Below are 17,149 nucleotides of genomic sequence, written 5' to 3'. Positions count from 1 at the left end.
AAATTTAAATTTAGAGAAAATTTAAAATAAAAATGTTATTAATATTGGGGAAATTTTAAAGAACTGTGATATAAATAATAGTAACATAAATAGAAAAATGGCATTGCCATTCCAAATGCTAAAATTTAATTAACCAATTCTTCACTAAATTTTTAAGAAAGAAAAAATAAATAGATATATATACCCTATCATTCATTCAAATTTAACTATTCAAATTTATGGGAAAAATTTTTTTCCTTAAAATAATAATTTTATCGAAACCTTTTATATGCATTTAAGTATATTTAAATAGATTTATTTAATTTCACAAGCATTTTAAAAACGCTTCTAATATAATCAGAATAATACAACTAAACTTTGCTCGATAGAAAATCAATTTCATATACTGAATAATTATTACCCTTTTTATTAATAAGTCTGCAAAGAATTGTTTCTTGTAGTTAGTTCAGTAAAATTTATCAGAAATTATTGCCAAACTGCTAAATTTGTTAACACTAAAAATTTACAGTAAAAAATTTATTTCTGTTTGAAAATATTACAAATTGCGGAATGAATACAGAACAGAATATTAAGAGATCTATGCTAACAGAAAAGTCTTTCAAGAATTAACGACTCAGAAATAAAATAAATAATATCTCTGAGATTTCGAAAGATTAAATGAATTCATGTTCACGAACTAACGAAGACTAATAAATCCTTTCTGGTGACAAATGACATTTTTCATTTTCCATTAGGCAATGGAAATTAATTTACCCTATTTTGAAAAGAAAGATGTTTCAAAGTTCCAATTAGAATTTCTAATCTGATTTTGTAATCCATCACAAAGATTAATTCTAAATATTACTGCATCTATTTATCATACATTTTCCAAGAGAAATAGGGTTGAAAAAATTAATTTACTAAAATTTCAATAAATAGGAAAATATTACAAATTCTCTAAAGGAATATCAATTATCATTATGGTTGTCAGAATAATAGTTGACCAAAATGCAATGATTTACCATTTTTATCGAAAAAAGATTATTAAAATAAAGTTAAATGTGTAAGTTATTTTGTATCAATGTATTAAGCCATTATTTTTAACCATGAATCAGAAAGAAATTATTCACAAGTATTAATTTAAATATAAAATATTAATTAAATAATTTTTGTTTGAAACTTCATTAAATTTTTAATAAAGGAGTAATTTTATAGTATGATTAAAATTTATGATAATCAAAGGGAATAAAAAAAAATCTGCAATGGATATGTTTGGCTTAATCTTTTCAAACCTAACTTCATTCACATTGTTGGAAATAAATATGTTAGTACAATTCGTCAAATATATTTATATTCGTATGCATATTCAATGAAAATAGTTAGTTAAAAAATCACTATTGTGGTGGAATGAAGATCATTTTGATCCATGCAATGGAAGTAAGAGATCGTATATTTTCGGTAGCATTTCTTTAAAGATCACATTTCGCACAAAACAAACACAAACACGAAAGACAAGACATTACCTTCACGGAATAGCATCTCATTTCATTATTTACAATCACAATGCACCATGGGATGCATACCTAATCAGGCATCGCCATCTATTATCCAAAACAGAAGATAGAGTAATGCAACAGCTACATTATTACCTTTTGTGTGATAATATTTGAAAGTGCAAAGCAGTCTATCAATAATTTCAAGATGTTGCAAATTTTGATATTTTTTCATAAGCTAACTAACCACTAGAATTAAATTAATTTTTCTTGCAGCTACTGATTAATGTATTTCATATTGTTTATGAGTATATTATACTGTTTTTAATTCAGAGAAAATTTATATTAAATACGTTTTTGGGAAAAAAAGACGCTGCAATTTATATAAAAATCCGAGTTGAACACCGATAAATTGAGAATATTATCGGATTCGGCGAACTGAATTGAATATTTCCTTAAGAAGAACTAAATTATCAGGAATCTTCAACAAAATGATTCTTTTAATTTGTTAATTGTCTTGAATGACAAAACAATATAAACGTCTCCAGCACACTTATAATTAAATTCATGATTTAAATTGCAGTTAAATAGGCAACAGAAATATCAAAAAACTTATTACACAATTCACACAATTGACGCTAGCATATTACATAGCTGAATATACACTACAAAGTTAAAAACATATAGACACCTTTATGCTTTGCTTATTCTACAGATGAAGCAGGGCAACTTTTTGTTGCAATGACTGCTTTTACAGTACAATGAAGCTGCTGAATTAATTTCCGGAATATTTTTAGAATAGCACTTCAGTCTTATAAAAGAAAATTGGAAAGTATTATCACAGATGTAGGATACTGTGATCTGGATTAAATTCTTTGTTCCAGTTTATGCAGCATATGTTTGGGGGGGGGGATTGAGATCTGAACGCTGAAACGATCAGTTTGATTCTTCAACATGATTGTTCGCTTCCTATATTGTAGCAATTGTTGCAAAAGTCCTTATTTCATGCCTATATAGCATGAGTTGCGCAGATTTATTTTTCTACATGGATGCATAATTTGCTGCAATCTAAAACTTCCATTTCATTTATCACTATGCAGGAATATCTAACATATTTCTACCCTTTACGCAATTCCTCAAAAAATCAGCTCATCGAAATTTCGTTGGCTTTCTGAAATTTTATGTAATCTATCCTTTACACCTGGAATTTATGAAAAACGTATATTTTGCATATTTGCAGTTATAAAATTAAATATTTAAAGTACTTATTCCAAATTTTAATATGTTATGCTATATGTTGATAGAAATTCAATAAAATTTTCCAAAATTTGGTACAAACCTTTGCATATTAAAAGGCGTGAAGAAATTGGGATTTTAAATTAAACCTTCGTATCTTCACGGATACACATATTACATGTATGAAAATGCATCTATCTGAAATAACCTGAATAGACAAATTTGAACATATTTGGATGGTTTTACTTTTAAAGTGTCAGTATCAAAATTTGGATATAGAAAATTCACGTGCTTTAAGCTGATTCAGTTTACAGAAAATTCACATTCTTTAAGCTGATTCAATTCACATGCTTTAAGCTGATTCAGTTTACAGAAAATTCACATTCTTTAAGCTGATTCAATTCACATGCTTTAAGCTGATTCAATTCGCAGAAAATTCACGTACCTTGAACTTATTTAAATTCACAGAAAATTCACATGCCTTGAGATCATTCAATTTACATAAACCCCTGAACACTTATGGTCAAAAAATAACGGTTACTACTATAATATAATAGTTAAAATAAAATCAAGTATTCACTTTTCTTTTGGTTTCAAAAAGAGCTGTATTTTATATTTTTAATGCAATGTTCCTGATTTTTTTTTATTAATGCAATTCATTACTTCATTGCCATACACCTGGAATAATGATTTCATACAGATATTAAGAATATCATTAAATCTTTTATACCGGTGAAGACGTAATTAAATAGAAACTTAACCTACAAAGCTCCATTAAATATTCCTTTAAGGAAACAAACATTAAAAAGAATTCAGCCTTCATCTAATGAAAAAGCTTGACATAATTCATTGAAATCTGCTCATTATGGTTTCTTCAGAATAAGCATTCAAAAAAAAAAAATTCCCAGACTGAATAATTATTTTTCCAATTTCAATTATACTTTTAAAGAATTTAAGAACAGATGTTCTCTAGTTTTCTTTTTTATTTCGGTTAACAAACGTAATTAAACAGGGAATGTGGAATTTTTTAAAGTCGTTTAAAAAAATTAAATATGAATTTCTAGAAAATACATTGTTTTGATCATTTTGTTTCGTTTTTTTTTATATATATTTCAAAACTTTATTATTTTTCTTTTTTTCTTCCTTCTGTTACGTATAAGCATTTTTCAATTATATTAGAACTCTTGCTTACACTGAGAAGTATAATCCAATTTAACAATTGTCTCCAAAATGAGGGAAAAATATGTGTTCTTAAAGACAAATAATGAGCAAAAAATGGTTATTTAAATGTACTGCTTTGTTCAGTTTTTTTCTTAATATATATATTTGTATAATAAACAAATTTATGCAATAAATGAAAATTCATGTTCAATTGGCCAACGAAAAATTCCGATTCAGTGTCGTATCCATTACATTTCTTCTAGGAGGCAAAAGCAATGAAATTATACAGCGTAGTAGAACTTACAGTTATTTAATTAGAAAAAAAAAGTAAAAATGTTTAGTATGATAAATGATTTCTATTAATATAGGAATTTGCATTCCAGGATTACATGTGAGGAATTAAAATGATACAAATAGCATAAGCTAAATTTACGTTAATGAAAATTCTCTTATTAATAAATGGTATAATTTTTTTCTATTCTTCGTTATATGTATTGGTTAGATTTACAAAGCTAAGAAAATTATATTATCCTAGGATTCAGAAATATGAATGAAATTATTATCCTGATGGAATTTGGCTGCTCTATAAAATTTATAACTATTTTTTTATTCAAAAGTTTAATCACTATTTCAATCTAAAAGTTTTCATAACAATAATATAAACATTTGTCGCCTCTGTTCACTATTGGTTCTATATATTTAATAATATAGATACCGCAAATTCTCACATTAATTATATATGAAGCAGGGAAATATTCTGTTGAAGTCCATGGGAAAACTCACATCCTTCTTACCACATTAACATCGGTAGCCGTTGGAATTTATCATTGTATGTTGCTGTTAATAGTCTCATTAAACCTGGAGTTCGAAATTCTACATTCAGTCTAATGTGATTGAATTAGAATTATAGTTGGAAACAATTCATTTTAATGAATCAATTCGTTTAAATTCATAATTTTCCACTTTATTAATGAAAGAACTACATGAATAAATGTATATATTTTGCCGTCAATGTATGGAAACCGGAACTGAATATAATACCTAGGCATTTTATGACTCAATAGAATACTTCGGCTTTTTATGACTCTATAAAATATCTCGACATTTTATGGAATGCTCAAGCTGGCTGACAATGTATTAAACGATCAAGCATTTCACATATTCCCTAGATAATCTGTAACATGCCAACACGAAGAAGCAGGAAATCCATTTCCAATGTACATTTCAAAAAACATGGATATAATTATATTCGATGGTACATTAAACCAACATGATGATGACATGCTTGCAGGAAAGATTTTTTTCGTTTCTACTACTTGTTGCACGTATTCAAAAGAAATCGGAATGCAAATGCACGCATAAAGTGTCGTCAAAAGTATTATATCTTCTGTGGCCTTGCTAATCATGTTAATAAAAATAATAATTTGTATACTCTGTTTTTAAACATAAATTGTTTATATAAGAGTGTTAGCATTTAATCGCATAATAGCAGTGTAGTAATTTAAATCACATAATAAAAGTGCAGTCATTTAAATAGCATTATTCATTCTACAGAAAATACCTAGGTATTATATACAAAGCCAAGGAAAATGTACAATGTTTCCCATATTTCTTACTTTGCTTAAACCCGCACGCCATTTTCTAAAGTGTTTATGTATTCTATAAAATTTTAGCGCTTCATACATTGCAGCCAATATTATATATGCTCTGAGTGGCCAAATAATTATCACCACCCTTTCAATATAATGTTGGACTACCTTTTGCCTTTAATACTTCATAGATTCTTCGATGGCATCGACTCTATAAGATGTTGGTAGGCGATAGGAGGAATTCCAGACCATATCCAATGAAGTGCACTTTCCAATTTCTGAAGATTTGATGGAACTAGATCTAGCTGCCCGATGCCCGTTTAATCTTAACCCCCGTTTAATCAAGATTCTAAACTGGAATGGGATCTGATGATTGTCAGGCCAAATGAGCCAGGTAAAATCTCCGTTATGCTCTTCGAACCATCTGTAGACAACCCCAGCTTTACGACAGAGAGCATATTGTCCTGCTGGAAGTCTCCATCCACGGCAGGGTTCACTACTAACATAATAGGATGTACTTGACCAGCGATAGCAAATATCCTTGGACATTCAGACGTTGTTATACAGTAATCAAAGAACCCATACAATATCAAGAAAGCATTTCTCAAACCATAATATTGTCTTCATCAGCTTGAAATGTTGTGGTAATACTGCAACAGCATGAAGTTATTGCCTATCTACGCATAGATATCAAGTTGTAAATAATTTGGCCAGTTAGTGTATATACATGTATATAAAAATTTTGTAGATGATTTCGTAGAAAATTTACAAAAAAAAAAAAAAAAGATACAATAAAAAAGTGGTTTTTAAAACACACTATTCTTTGGGTAGTAAAAAGTTGTAATTTTTTATTTTAATTATTTTCTATTTACTATTTTTTAATTCGAGATTCATTTTTATGAATACAATGGGAGCTTAATATAAATTATCATCAGTTTTATTACAAAGTGGTGTAATACATATGAAGTTACAGAATCGAAAAGAAAATCAATCAAATTAATCGTTTAACTGATTGTTAATTAGGTCAGAAAAATTTGAGAAAAAAAAAAGATTGAAATCAATAATATTATAGTGTATAAAATTTAAGGTATCTAACAATGCAGAAAGAGAATGAAACATTGATATCAACATTTTAGTATTACAAATACAGTAGACTCCCGATTATCCGCGGAGCGGATTATCCGCCCCTGCAGCACTAAGTGTTTGTTTTTGCTTCCAAGCAAAGAGAAAATGCTTCCAAAGCAAGGAGCAAACACAAATGACTGATTTCTTCAAAAAGGTGTAGTTTTACAGTTATGCTTTTGTAATTACATAATACATTATAGTATTAAAATAGTACATATGTATTAATTTTTCTGTGCATCCTTGACGCCTCTCGTAAGTACAAAACATTTTTCTATTTTCATTAACAAAATGCATTTTAGGTTAGTTTTGAGTGATATACTAAAATATTAAGCGTTAGTTAAACATTTCCTGCTGTTTATTTTACGTTTTAAAGTACATAAAACGATTTTTCAAAGTTGGAATGACTGTTTTCTCTTTTGCTATGCCTGTTTTTAGCTTTTTTCGGATTATCCGCGATTTTTGTTATCCGCGGCGGCCGCGCCACCCAATTCCGCGGATAATCGGGAGTGTACTGTATGCGATTTTAAATAGGTATTAGTTTTAGTATTTTTCTCATTTACCCTCCAATATATGATTTCATCGATATGATGGCAATCTCACGTTTTCATAAGGTTGTGATAAGACAGCAGGTATTTAGGTATATATTTTAAGACTTTCAAATTTTTAAATTATACATCGCTATCCAGTGGCAGTCTCTAAGTGAACGAAAAATATTCTATCAGTGAATGATGAAGGACATGACGTTTAAAGTGAAATTTTATTCCCTTTTTGATATGTAAGGAGATAAGAATACGCCTTTAAATGCTGACTTCCGAGTGACTCATCAGTGGTTCGTACATACTATCTAATTGTATCGAACCATCTATCCTTTTTAGATAACGCCTTCTTTAATATAGTTAAGAGATAGTAAAGAAAGAGTCATCTAATTAGATAGATGGCCGATTATCAGGCGAGAGTCGCGGCAGTAAACGTGTTAATGTACTTGCAATAACATATACAGGGAATTTATTTCCTTAGAAACCTTTTTATTGGAATTTTTACTTGCACGTACAGGAAGTATACAAAGAGAAAATATAGTAACTGTCAAAAAATTCGATTAGCGAATTTTGATACTTTTCAGAGCTATTCATTGTGTTGTACCATCTTATGTCTATCTTATTTCATTTTGTCTTCGTTTTTCTTACTATTATATTATCTTTGATCTTTGAATTCTGAGAGAGGAAAAGTAAGCAAATCCGAGTAAAAACGAGAATACAAGTTTTAATTATTGGTACAGCTTTTCAACAATGAAAGATGAACCTGATTTCATTTAGTCCAAGCGAAATTCCTTGAGATGCCAGAAATTCTCATATTCTCAAGCTTGTCGTTCTGTTTTTATAAATTTGACAACTGCAAATCTCGATCAATCAACACACAGTCTGCATGATTAGCATAAATGATTGAATGATGCACTACTAGACAGATGTTTGCATTTCGCAGCATTATTAATTAGCATTTCTACAATACGTATCTCCATTTCTATTTATGATGAACTTCTTTTTATTTAGGTAGAAATAAACATTTTGCTGCAAATTTTAGAGATGCGAATGTAATCATTAATGTGGTCAGAGTAATAGAAACGTTTCTTAATTAACATTTTAAAACTAGATTGGTCATATAATGTTTTTAAAACTTTTCACTAACAAACGAAATATATATCGAATTATTTTCATAGAATTGCCTACCTTATTTAATGACTAAAGAAATAAATTGCCCATTTCATTTTGAGGACACCTTGAATAATCATTGCAAGATTAATACATCGCTCAAACTAATAATTTTAAACATATTTCAATTTTAGTGTTAAAATCAATATTTTTGTCATTCTATTTAAACAATTATGTACGTCGTTTGTGTGGAAGACAGGTCAAATCTATTTTATGCTACTCTTTCGGCCATTATGCAGTTGCATCCATCGCCTTTCCGAACGGTCATGGAATGAATCAGAGTAAGTTGCAACAACAGAAAACAATGAAATCTCGATAGACAGGAGAGAAAAAAAGATTTGACGGAAATGTTCGAATGAAACAATCAGAAGGCACAATAAAAAACAGTAGCTCAATAAATTGATTAGTTCAGGACAAAGAAAGCTTCATTTTCCAGGCGGAATTCACGTCACATTTTCTGCAGAATGAAAGGTGGGGGGGGGGGGGTAAAGCTATTTGCCAGAATCCCCGCTGAATGGGTAAAAGAAGCGGGTCTCATTGGTAATACAGCTTCTTTACTTCTTCTAAACAAACTATTTATTTATTTATTACGTGACTATGGAATCTGTAGTAGGTACGGAATAGAAAAAGCATTTCTTAAGATATTCTTCATACATTCCCATACGAAAATAACAGAAAACATCTCAAAAAATTTATTTCTTATCCAATGATTGCAAACGATTAAAAACTACGGTGAAGAAATCTTATGATTGTGATTTAGCAGCAATGTAATGATTTTATGATTTTTGAATAATAAAATCATAAAAAGTTTGTATTATTAGTTTTATTATTAGTATTAATTATTTTTTAAAAAAGTAATATTTTTATTTATCTACAGGAAAATTTTCAAACCTCTATTTCATTCGAAAGTTAAACATTGCGTTTTGGAACTAAACGAAAATGTTTAGCAATCAGATGGAAAGAAAAAAAAATGCGAAATGGCAATTAACAATGGGCATATGTTTTAAGTCTAATATTTTATATCCAGAAGCATGATAAATGGTATGTGGTGCATGATAAATGGTAAGGCTATTTCCAGATTCAAAGATTTTGATGTATCTTTATTATCTGCTAACACTAATAAATATTTTTTTCTGGTTAACAAATTTTAAAAAGTGTAATTTTTATTTATTTATTTATTTATTTATTTTTGCAGATTTATTCAATTAGAAATAGGAAATCAAAAAATTATCATTTTCAGGTTTTTGAAAGAAAAAATACAGCAAAAGAACAAAAAGACAAGACAAATTCTTGGATTTGAACTAATGAAGTCCAACTTTTAAGAATTCCTTTATAGATTATTTAGTTATTCAGAAATAAAATATTTAAACTAAAAACGTAAACAGTAATTTCTGCAATATAAATTTTGTATTCTGTTAGAAAAAATTAAATATATTTTGGATCAATTCCTGGAACTGATATCAAGTTCTATTAAAAATTAATGTTTATATAAAAATAAATTTTATATTAATCTGCTAATTCAACTAAAATAATTTTTAAAAAGTCGAAAAATTATAAATGCATTTAATTAAACTAATATGGATTTACAAAATCTTTATATGACTCCTTGATTTGTTTATATTCTACTTGATATTTCGCAATAAATAAACCAACTCAAATTTATAATTTTAAGATCTTTGTTGGTATAGTTCATCAACGAATTCTGAGACGACCACATTTCGACGACTCCATCTCATTAAAGGGTAAGACGCGGAACGATGAGTGCATTTCTGGTATTCCCTTTGACCTTGGATTTTCCCTATTACTAGTAAATGTAAGCATCTCCTCCCTTCATGTTTCATTTCACCCCTATTTTAAAGAATTAAACCCATCCTAACGCATGCGCAAAAACGAGGAAGGTTTTACAATCCGTTGCTGAATTATATACACTATGTTACTTCCTCCATAAAATATTTATGAGGGATTTGGATCTATGATATAGATATTTTTCAATTTATGAATTAGTCAAATAGTCCCCAGATTTAAAACAAATCATTAATTTCATTCTCAACGACAGCAGAAAAATTATAACAGGCTTCGCCACTCTATTGAAAAGAAACGTCGAATCTTTGTTCACACTAATAGCTCAGTGAAAATGAGAGAAGACTGGTGTAGATAAAATATCTCTTTTATCGTGAATCTCCTAGTGAGGTAACTATTATCATTACTCAGTCTCTTGCTTAATAGTCATTCAGGCATCTTACCTTACGTGAGTTCTATAGTTAATCTGACCACACCCTAATAATCTTTAGTTACCTAAACAGTGTACTTAGTCATTCCATAGATACACTAAATGCAACTGGTGCACTAACAGTTCTCTTATTTCATTGATGAGCCGTAATATATAAAAGCTTAATGATCATTAACTACATTGCCGGGGGAAATGTCTTATGTTGTTTTGATGCAATGATTGAAAAAATGGTATATCATTTATCATCTGGAGAAGAACCCCATTGGGAGTTCAATTTTTCACTAATAAATAGATTCAAGTTTGAGTCTGTCAAACCAGATTCAAAATGAGATATTAATCTAAAGAATGAAACAGTCTACAAATTTAAAATGGCAGAAAGAAACATCTATTCAAAACAAATAAGACATTTTGTTCCCAAAACAAAGCATACAAAAAGATTTCTAGAAGAAAAGAATTCTAAACTGAAAAAAAAAATGAAAGACATATAATAAAGATATAATCGATTGAAATCGATATTAGAAAATTCAACTTAGCAAAGCACCATTTGTCATCTGGCAATGATCTTTCAAACATCGACAGTTTGTACATTTATTGTAAAGCAACATTTGGGAGGAAAGAAAAAAAAATTACAACTTCACAAACTTCAATATAAAACCTGTTATCAAAATGTACAGTCCGAGGGAGATTTAAAGTTTTATTGCTTACAACTTTGGCATCTTAAAACCTTTTTTGGAGAAAAGAAAAGAGCTTCTCACAAGAAAAGTGAAGTTGAGCTGAGCGATCGGTCATATGCTTCTGCAACAGACAAATAAAAGTAAAAGATGCTTGCAAACAAGGCCGCAAATAAAAGATAACAAACCCAGAAGTTGGTAGAAAAGAATAGTGTCCACTTATTTTCTTTTACACTGGTAGAAATCTAGAGTAGTAATGAGATCTTTTGGAACAAATGATCAGTCCTGAAACTAGAAGGAGATTTTAGAAAACCGGATGGTATGATACTCTAGGGAGATAAAAAAAAAAGGAAAACTTGTTTCCGTTTTATTTCCTTGTTTACGTTCGTTGTTCTACTATGTTGAGAGTGATAAGAATTCCTAAGTTACCTGGAATAGAAGCATATAAACCGTGGGAATGAGAGAAATCTTTTAGTCGCAGCAGATGCATTCACCCTGGGACAAAGGAATTGTTCGTTCGGCAGTAAGAAAAAAGGTCTTTTAGCTCAGAAAATCCAGGATGGCTTTCTAAGCTAAAAGACCTGTAAGCTGTAAACACTCTTCCAATAAATTATAAAAAAAATATTTTCTACAAAACCGAGTCAATAGAAATCTTTTATTCGTGATTCTAACTTTTTAAAAATTATGCTTTCATATGTTACCAAAACATTTACAACGAGTGTTTGAAGAAATTATACTTTTTGTATATTTAAATTTTCTTCTAAAGAAAAAATATATTTGCTTTTAGATTTAATCTACCGAATGCTCAGTCAAGAAAAATTAATTATTTCAAGCATTCATAATACGGGCAAATGGAAATACGATCTCTTTGATATCCCATGTGATTTGATACACAAAAGCAGTTGAAAAATAAGTTCTGAAAGAGGGAAACATCTACCAAAGATTAAATTATTACAAATGAAATAGCCGCCATATATATTCTACACGCAAGACAAATCTGAATGACTAATCGATAGACAGCCTTAGTGCAAGTAAGTAATCTTTCTTAAAGAACACATTCGATCTAGTAACAGTTTTTTTAATGATGCTATTAACAAAATAAGGTGAATTTTCAGGTCATGATTTTCTTCACTGCTCTAGAAATCACCCAGGTTTCAGGAATGCACTTGAAATGCTTGAACTTTTTGATAAAAACAATTCATTTATAGTTTGGTTTTTCATGCCTTAATAGTCATTAATCGGGGAAAAACAGCACAGTGTCAAAAATGGAAGGAAGAAGAACACATCATTTGAATTATATTCTAACATATCATTCAATAAATCTCCGGTCTGCCATATACATGTAGAATCTATTGTCAGACCCAAACGATTCCAGAATAGTAGCAACTTACCATCAAAATTTCATGTCATTCTGAAAATCACAGTTTACAGGTCACAGTGGTTTTAATGACACAGTTTTATAATTTTTCAGTGGATAAAAAAGGATTTCGTGTGTTTATTAAACATTGTTTTTTGACGAAGACAATTACTGTGGAAAGGAAACAATTATTTATTGAGCATCATAGAGATTCTGCACCAGAGAAATCAGTTATTGAGTGGAATCCTGAATTTAAAACTCGTCGTACAAACACCGATGCAGCTGGACATTATGGTAGTCCAAAATCAGCAGTTGTTCCGGAAAACATAAACAATTAACTAGTTTTGAAAGACGAACAGTGCATACAGATTTAATATATATATTATCAGAGACACATTTCAAATTTTCAGCCAAATCCAACAAGGGATTGAACGTCTGTCGGTCTGTAGTTTCAGAATCATGTAAATGCAGAAACTCAAAATAGAATTTATCAAATTTGTTATTTCAGTTTGTGACTGCTATTGTAGTTATATGTCAAATTTTGGTTTTAATTGATTGGGGGGGGGGGCGTCTAAAACAAAAATTCACGTCTTTGGACGCTATGAGAGAAAGTTCAGGTTTAGTTATATTAACGTTAGTTATATTTAGTTATATAACGTTTTAAAGCAACGCTAGGGCTATTTTGGGGCGGACTTCACAATTTTGAATCGCGGTCAGATAACAAGAACGACACCTGCTGGCACTCTCCTCTCCAAACTACCACACCACACCAGGAGAGAAAGTTCAGGAGATTGGAAGGTGGGATACAGAAAAACTATTCCGGTTTTTCTCTGTCTTTTCTCTGTGAGAGGTCTAATTTTCGTCCAATTAATTGATCCTTCGCAACCTGAAAACCCCGTGAAATTCAAGTTTCGAAATAGCAAATCCATATTTAAAATGTTGAAATAAAACCAATTCTCTAAAACGATCTGTACAGTATTTAAATGAGAAACACTCGCACACAAACATTATCTCTGCACACAGTTGAAAACTAGAATTTGAAAAATGCCAGTCTAAGGCGACAACACCTACAAAATTAGGTCAAGGCGTTATTTGTTAAAACACGTATCTTTTGTTTATAATAAATTTTTTTTCTCTTTTTGAATAGGTGATGATTATGCTTATTATGGGCAAATACTCGATCAGGAAGAGAAAACTGATTTCGGAATTTGTGATAGATAGTAGTTGGATGTTAAAAAATTTAAAAAAAAAATCCTCTCGGCAAGCTGAAAGACAAATGTAGATTCGTTTATATCGAAGTTACTATATGACAACATACATTGTTGATGTTAGAAAAACTCAAATTAGGTGTTAAAATCACTTTTCAGCCCCGCAATTCTAAGATATTGCAGTTATCGATTAGTTTAGTTTAGTTTAGTTATATTAACGTCCCGTTGTAAAGACACACGAGGGCTATTTTGGGATGAACCTCGTCCTTTTGAACCTCGGTCAGATGACGAGGACAACACCTGAGCTGGCACCCCCCTCTCCACACCACACCACACCAGCGGGAGGACGTTTGGCATGACGGATTTAACGTGCAACAGACCCCCTTACACGACGGTTCTTCGGTGAAATCGGGTCTCGAACCTGAAACCCTACGGTTCACAAGCCGAGACCTTACCACCAGGCCACCGCGGCCCATTGCAGCTATCAAGAAACTTTAAATGCAAGAATTGTTCGTCTTAATGAGCTGCTAATTTTGTAATTAGATTTAATTTTCTATAATGAATATTAAGAAAGTAATGGGAAATGGATATTTCCACTCCCCACCCCATACCATTTCCACCTTCTTTGAGCTAGATAGGCCTTTTATGAACTCGTCCGAGATTTTTACATTTCTACCAATATATGCCAAGCCTGTTAAAATCCAAGCAAAAATATTCTATTTATCCTCTTCACAAGATAACAAGGGCAAAGCGTTATACGCATAATATATATTATAAACTTTTGAACCAATGGTGGTTTGGGATTCTAGGGACCATAAGCCGTGAAGAACTGCAGAAATTTTCAACAAGTCTTGTCATGAGAATCATTGCAATAGGTCGTCTTCCTATAGAAATCTACTTAAAAAGAATCTTAGCAAAGAGATAAAAGAAATTATGTAATTGAACGAAGACAACAACTGGGGACTTGATTTAGCCGGTGTGGATGCTCGGTGAATAAAATGGATATCAGAATGAAATCTGAAATTAGATTATCAATAATAATCGTTTGCAGAATTGGAACTATAAATAATGCAGAAATTGATTTCCTATCTTAACCAAAAACATTTTATTATTTGTTAAAGTTCAAAGACACTTCGTTTCAATCCTGGATAATAGTTTTAAAAAAAGCGATTTGATTGAAATGTTTTGTTACAAAAGAAATATGTAAAATTCTGGAAATATTCCATAAAAAAATGAAATTTTTCAATTGAAAATTATGTTTGTTGTTTGTATAAACTTTATATTTTTCGGCAAAGAAATAGACCTTAAAATTATGCTAGGGTTTAATTTCATTTCCTCAATTTTTCACACATATTTTCTAGGTTCGAATTATATTAATTAAGGACAATTTAAGATACAGTCATGATCAAAATAATTGAAATGCAGAAAATAGGTGTCAGGATCTTATCATATCCATAGTGAAAAAGTGTTGAATGTATCGACTTTTTGAAATTTAATGAAAATCCAGATGAAATGTATCGATTTTTTTAAACGCATTCACGTATTTGACTCTTAATACAAAATAAGGCAAAATGAAAACTGAAATGGAACCAAGCTTCTTCTAAGCACTGATCAGCGAAACCGCAAATTACATCATAATTTTTATAACTGAATTCCTTGCATTTTTCGTATTTTTAATGAAAATGCATACAAAGAAAATTGGATTTTTCCTGGAGTTTTTCACCATGCACAAATCCACATGCTGCAATAAAAATAACTTTATACATATAATTCAAAACCTAAAATAATATTACAGGTTACCTTAATAATTTTTTCTGCCAAAATTCTAAGAGAATTCATAATATCAAAAGAGAGAGAGAAAAAAAAAATAGATCCGGTCAGTTTTTCTATCTTTTTCATGATTCATTAGACTTTTTATGTAAACAGAATGGATGTACCTTCCGTTTACACATAAACTTTTTCTCTGACATGAAAAGTATCTTGAGTTTCTTACTTTCATATAAATTTATCTAATCTTACAACAATATCATTTATTAGCTATCATTTATCATCATTTATTATTTCTCATAGTCATTTTTCTAATCCTCAAAAAATACTTTTATTAGTTTTTCTTTCCATTTTAGCTATAATAATTCTATCTACGAGAGATGGGTTTTTTTACTTGCACTAGCAGACACAGGCTAGACATAGCAGACAAACCACTCACTAAATTACTAAACGTGAGAGAGATTTTTTTCTCTGCTCTCAAAGCAGCAACTCATAAAGTTATTTTTTTTGGATCTCAAAAGCAGCAGAAATAAATTCGTTTAGTAGATAAGATAAGTTTTTCTCCTTAGTAAAACATCTTGGTATCTGAAATCACAAATATTCTTTAAATGGACCGAAATGATTCCGAAGATATCGAGAAGTAAAGAAAGTTACATTATTTGAATATTATTCAATTTATGATTTGATTTGAATGTTATATTTACTATCTGAGGTTAGAATAATTTCCAGAAGATATATTTGATTTCAGTTTTCGAATTAATATTGAATTTTGGTGAATCGACTTAACATAAAAGTGGCAAAATATTGTAAAAAAAATTTTGAAATAATCATGTATTTTTCAAATTTTAAAATGCTGACAGTTTGAAATTCGAAACAAATTTGTTCCAATCAGCATTTTAGGGATTTCAAATGAACTACTGAAAACTGTACTACTATTGTTTACTTGCAAACTTTTTTTTTTTTTAATTCTGCTCTGATGCATAATAAATTGCTGCTAATGCAGAAAGGGTAGAAAATTTAGATCAGAATCATTTTGTGTAATGTTTTTGAGAGGACAATTATATTTAATAATTCAAATTTTTGGTAGATGGATTTTGCAGATAATTTATTTCCTAGTTGCATCAAAACAAAACTCATTTTTTTTAACTTTAAAGTGAGCTTCTGATTATAAAATAAATGAATTATTAATTTAAATTTAGAAACGAAATAAAAACATTAAGAAATGTTCAGTTATGCTAAGAACTTTGAACATATGTATGCATTTAAATTAAAGCATTAACTGGAGCGGATTGCAAACAGTGCATTTCCTCATAGCAACTCACCCTAAAAAAAGTTTTTAATGAATTTTGTGAATACTTAAAGATGAAAAGATTTAAGTTAATTTTATGCTTCCGAAACTAAGTAAACCGAATATATACTATCACAGAACGGATTTTCAGATTTATAAGTTCATATATTTACTCCGCAATATATCTCTTTATATATTTTAATTGTTTTAAAAATAATATAAATTTAAAAACAACTAATTAAAAAATAGATAAAACAAACAAATTCATTCTTCAAAAAATTCTTAATGAGTTGTACCATAATATTTAATTTGTGACTTGCATTTATTGAACAGGAAATA

At 29.6% G+C, this 17,149-nt stretch overlaps 1 protein-coding gene across 2 annotated transcripts in view; it reads right to left on the bottom strand.

Annotated features, from left to right (window-relative positions):
* Positions 1–17,149, bottom strand: part of LOC129963110 (receptor-type guanylate cyclase Gyc76C-like) — a 426,844-nt gene that overhangs the window by 249,989 nt on the left and 159,706 nt on the right. The gene's annotated exons all lie outside the window — the stretch shown is intronic.

The sequence above is a fragment of the Argiope bruennichi genome, chromosome 1, assembly GCF_947563725.1.
Source record: "Argiope bruennichi chromosome 1, qqArgBrue1.1, whole genome shotgun sequence".
Lineage (NCBI taxonomy): Eukaryota > Metazoa > Arthropoda > Arachnida > Araneae > Araneidae > Argiope > Argiope bruennichi.
The sequence above is the reverse complement of the archived record's forward strand: the minus strand, read 5'-3'. Positions and strand labels throughout refer to the sequence as shown.